At 43.8% G+C, this 5731-nt stretch overlaps 1 pseudogene; it reads left to right on the forward strand.

Annotated features, from left to right (window-relative positions):
- Positions 1-1242: 1242 nt before the first annotated feature.
- Positions 1243-1414, forward strand: LOC122925231 (annotated as a pseudogene).
- The last annotated feature ends 4317 nt before the right edge of the window (positions 1415-5731 follow it).

The raw sequence follows: 5731 nt of genomic DNA on the forward strand, positions 1-5731 counted from the left end.
TAACACAGTGTTAGCAAGTCTCCACTGTTATGTAAACAGAAGACAGAGGAGTGTTGCTAAGGCTCAAAATGTGCCAATTTAAAGCTATTTTTTCTAATTAAAGTATATTACAAAAATTGTCAGCATCACTGCCCCTATACATTACACAAATAAAAATAGAATGGCAGTTACACTTTAATCATTTTCCTGTGGATAACTGATAAACAATAATAATCATTATTTATATAGCGCCAACATATTCCACAGCACTTTACAATTCAGGAGTTCATGTACAGGCATAAATAACATAGCAACAGACAAGTCAATAATAGAGATGTCATGAACATAAAATTTTCCATTCACGAACGTCGATGGCGAATTTTCGCAAATGTTCGCAAACGGGAGAACTGGGCGAACCGCCATATACTTCAATAGGCAGGCGAATTTTAAAACACACAGGGACTCTTTCTGGCCACAATAGTGATGGAAAAGTTGTTTCAAGGGGACTAGCACCTGGACTGTGGCATGCCGGAGGGGGATCCATGGCAAAACTCCCATAGAAAATTACATAGTTGTCACAGAGTCGGGTTTTAATCCATAAAGGGCATAAATCACCTAACATTCCTAAATTGTTTGGAATAACGTGCTTTAAAACATCCAGTGTGTGTATACGATCAGGTATGATGTTGTATCGATCAGGTAGTGCAAGGGTTATGCCCGCTTTACAGTGACAGACCAAACTCCCCGTTTAACGCACCGCAAACAACCGCAAACAGTCCATTTGCACAAGGTTGGATACCAAGCTAGCCATGTCCCGTTCCTTGTCCTTACTGACGTCATTGAAGGTCTCTTCCTCCACCCAGCCACGTACAAAACCAAGAGTCCCCGAAAGGTGACAACAAGCCCCCTGGGACGCCTGCTGTGGTTGGTCTTCCACCTCCTCAAAGCCACCTTCCTCCTCTGACTCCTCTACTTCAGACTCCTCTCTCTGCGTTGCCACAGGTTCAGCAATCGACAACGACAAGGCTGCTTCTGGTGGTGATGGTGACGACAACTCTTACACTTCATGCTCATCTACGGCCTGATCCAGCACTCTTCGCAGGGCATGCTCCAGAAAAAACGCATATGGGATGAGGTCGATGATGTTGTCCTGGGTTTGACTGACCAGGTTTGTCACCTCCGCAAAAGGACGCATGAGCCTACAGCCATTGTGCATGAGCGTTCAGTAACGCGGCCAAAAAATACCCAGCTCCGCAGAGGCTGTCCTCTTTTTTTTTTTATGAAAAAAAAATCTGTTCTTAACAGTTTAATCCCTGTTACGCCCCCTATCAGGGGACATGTATGGAATAGATTTTAGGAACCGGGAGATGGAAAAAGATGCTTGGTCGGTCCTCTTACTTCCAATTTGGGACAATCCCAAGTATGTTAAATAGTACTATTCCTATCAGTTTTAATCCCTGTTATGTCCCCTATCAGGGGACGTGTATGGAATAGATTTTAGGGACCGGGAGATGGAAAAAGATGCTTGGTCGGTCCTCTTACTTCCAATTTGGGGCACTGCGTGTACGCCTTGCTATGTACTGTGCTACCAGATATTAGTGGTATGTTAAGTAGTACTATTCCTATCAGTTTAATCCCTGTTAAGTCCCCTATCAGGGGCCGGTCTATGGAATAGATTTTAGGAACCGGGAGATGGAAAAAGATGCTTGGTTGGTCCTCCTACTTCCAATTTGGGGCACTGCGCTTGCGCCGTGCAATGTACTGTGCCACCAGATATGAGTGGTGTTTTAAGTAGTACTATTCCTATCAGTTTAATCCCTGTTACACACCCTATCAGGGGACGTGTATCGAATAGATTTTAGACAACCGCAAAGAGTTGTCAATAGTTGACACACTCATGACATACATTTTATTCCTCTATGCGTTAATCTTGGTGTAGTGATGACTGTGCTCGTGCGCACGTTTAGGAGATTGCAGGCGATAGCGGTTATTCAAAGCCTATGGTCGTGCTGAGGTAGTGCAGTGACAGTTGAGACCCAGAAAACAATGATTCTGCAGTGTGGGCCCATTGTTGGCCTAGTAGGCTTTAATGATCACCTTAGATGATCACAAAGAAAATTCATGTTTTTTCTATGCAAAATTATCCAGCCGATCGCTTTTGGTCTGTTCACAATGAAGCAACGACCTTATCATCTGGGGTGTGCCAACATTGCCATTGCCAACACAATCATAGAGGTGATCGCTTCATTGTGATACGCAAGCCCCTTCACCACAACAAGGTAACGATCTCGAAGGGGAATTGACACATGTATGTGCCTTTTTTTTGGTTTTGTTTTTGCAGCCACAGTGCAGCACCAGAGGCCAGAAAAATTAGGTATTGTTGCAGCAGAAATTATGTTTTCCAGGAAGAAAGTGCAGTAAAACATTGCAGCTTGAACCCTAGTTGGTGGCGGAGAAGTCACGCAAGTCATCCGGCTTGCAGAGATAAAATACAGCAGCTTGTGGACCATTTTTAGCCCAAGGCCTTTTTTAGTCAAATGTATTGCCCACTGTCAGTCCCTTCTGGATCCATGCCTCATTCATTTTATTAAAGGTGAGGTAATCTAGACTTTTTTGACCTAGGCGACTTCTCTTCTCAGTGACAATGCCTCCTGCTGCACTGAAGGTCCTTTCTATTACAGTCAAAAATGTATTTATTTATTTATTTTTTATGCAAGCTACTGTGACACCAGATATGAGTGGTGGCACTGGGCAAGTGGGCACAGTATACGCTGTGGGCCTGACACACACGCTGGCAGGCAACTGCAATTAGATTACAGAGAAGAAGAAAAAAAAGCATACTGATGTACTAGCCCTAAAAAGGGCTTTTTTGTCCTTACAGCAGATCAGATGAGTCTTTCAGGACTGGAGTGGACACTGAATACACTAGCTTATCTATCGATTTCCCTATTAAATCAGCAGCAGCTGCACTGTCCCTCCTCTCACTAAGACTGCAGCTTCCGAATGAATCTAAGATGGATGCTGTCCTTGCTTTTTGCTAGGAGGTGGGAGGGTCTGGGAGGGAGGGTATGCTGCTGATTGGCTGGAATGTGTCTGCTGACTGTGATGTACAGGGTCAAAGTTTGCTCAATGATGACAAATAGGGGGCGGACCAAACATCGCATATGTTCGCCCGCCGCGGCGAACGCGAACAAGCGATGTTCGCCGGGAACTGTTTGCCGGCGAATAGTTCGGGACATCTCTAGTTAATAATTACAACAAGAGGAATGAGGACCCTGCTCGGAAGATCTATGAGGAGGTAGTGCTGACACAAACAGATAAAAGTGCTTGTTTTTTACAATGGTCCAGCCATCTTAGTAAAATAGGGGATATAAAGCTGTATGAGTCACCATCCAATATCTGTAGTGCTTTTGTGTGCATTGGTGCGGTGGAGAGTTTGTTGGAGGGTCAGGTTCAGGAAATGATGATAAATGGTCTATATATGGAGAGGAGTTAGATCAGGGGGATGTGATAGGCCACCCTAATAAGAATGTTTTTAGGGAGCACCTAAAACTGTGTATATTGTGATTTAACCTAATTTCTTGGGATAGGGCATTCCAGAGAATTTGCGCAGCTGGGAAGAAGTCTTGAAGCTGGGAATATAAGGTTCAGATTATGGTGGATGTCAGTCATGAATCTTTTACATAGTGAATAGTACAGGAAGGGTGGTAGGCAGAGATGAGGGAAGAGATGTAGGGGGTGCAGCACGGTGGAGAGCTTTGTGGGTGAGAATAAGCAGTTTAAATTGGATTCTATACTGTATAGGCAACCAGTGCAATGACTGGCACAGTTGGACAGACAGGTGACCCTGGTTGCTGCATTAAGGATAGACTAGAGAGGGAGAGTCTGGTGAGCTGAAGGTCAATTAATAGTGAATTACAGTAACTGAGGTGGGGATGGATCAGGGCAACAATGAGAGTTTTTCTTGTTTCCATAGTAAGAAAGGTACAGATTCTAGAGATGTTTTTGAGGTGTAAGTGCCATAAGCAGGCGAGAGATTGAATATAAGGGTGAAGGAAACATCAGTGTCAAATGTAACACTGATATAGCGGGCATGCTGCCTAGGAGTGATTATGTTGCCACACACTGAGAGGGAGGTATCAGGTTTGGATAGGTTAGTAGATGGAGAGAATACAAGAAGTTCAGTTTTTTAAAGATTTAGTTTCAGATAGAATGAGGACATGATGTTAGAGATGGCGAACAGACAGTCACTGGTGTTCTTTAATACAGCAGCATTAATGTCGGGGGGATGATGTTTAGAGTTGTGTATCATCAGCCTAGAAATGGTACTGGAAACCAATTCTACTGATGGTCTGTCCAATTGGGGCTGTGTAGAGAGAGAAGTCTGAACCCTGAGGAACCCCAACAGTAAGAGGTAGGGGGAAACAAGGGGGGCTAGCAAATGATACACTGAAAGAGTAGTCAGAGCGATATGAAGAAAACCAGAGAGGGAAGTGTCCTTTAAACTGATCGATTGGAACATGGTGAGTAGGAGATGATGGTATACAGTATCAAAAGCTGCAGAGAGGTCAAGGAAAATGAGCAGAGAGCTGTCACCATTGCATTTTGCTGTTTGTAGGTCATGTGTCACTTTGGTGAGGGTAGTTTCTGTATAATATAGGGTGCGGAAACCACCAGATTGTGATGGATCAAGGAGAGAGTTAGTGGAGAGATAGTGGATGAGGCGAGAGTAGACCAGATGCTCCAGGTTTTAAAACAGGGGTGCACAACGTTTCCTGGTTGGGGGCCACATTGCCAGACTGAACCAATGACGAGGGCCGAAATTAAAATTTAAAGGTGCATTAACAACTGAAATATTGCACTTATGGCATATTGAACACACATTATATACCATTAATGTCTAGTTACACTTCCAGGACTCCCATCTAATGGGAGAAATACATGAAAAATACATGTGAGCAGCCACAAGACATAGGCATACATGTGTGTTACCAGATGGTTGGGGGCCGCACAGAATGGTATCAAGGGCCGCATGTGGCCCCCGGGCCGCAGGTTGTGCACCCCTGTTTTAAAAGATAAAGAGAATAGTGGAGACTGTTCTGTAGTTAGTTGTGCAGTATGGGTCAAGAAAAGGTTTTTTAATAATAAAGTAATAATAGAGTGTTTGAAAGAGGAGGAGAAGATACCAGAAGAGAAAGAGAGGTTGAAGATTTTTGTTAGGTGAGTGGTGACAGCTGGAGAGAGAGACTGGAGTATGTGAGAAGAAATGGGATCAGAAAAGCATGTGGTAGGATGAGAAGAAGAGAGGAGCCTGGAGACTTCTTCTTCAGTGACTGGGCCAAACATGGACAGTGAGTGAGTGGAGATGCGCATGGGGGAGATCAATAACACTTAGTGGCTGAGAGCTGATTTCATGCTGGATGTTTTCTATTTTCTCTGTGAAGTAGGCAGCCAGATCATCAATATAGAGGTTAGTGATAGGCTCCTGCACTTTAGGACAGAGGAGGGAATAAAAAGGGTCAAAGAGTTCTTTTGGGTTGTTGGACAGTGAGGAGATTACAGTGGTGAAGTAGGACTGTTTGGCGAGGTGGGGGGCAGAGTTATAGGTTAGCAAAAATGTATAATGGAGGAAATTCTCTGGTGTGTGAGTTTTTCTCCATAGGTGTTCAGCTCTACTGGAGCAATAAATAATACATGTTATAATATATGATAAATGTTGTCAGAGGAGAACAACTTCAAATTAACATTAAAT

Source organism: Bufo gargarizans, chromosome 1 (genome assembly GCF_014858855.1).
Source record: "Bufo gargarizans isolate SCDJY-AF-19 chromosome 1, ASM1485885v1, whole genome shotgun sequence".
Taxonomy (NCBI): Eukaryota; Metazoa; Chordata; class Amphibia; order Anura; family Bufonidae; genus Bufo; species Bufo gargarizans.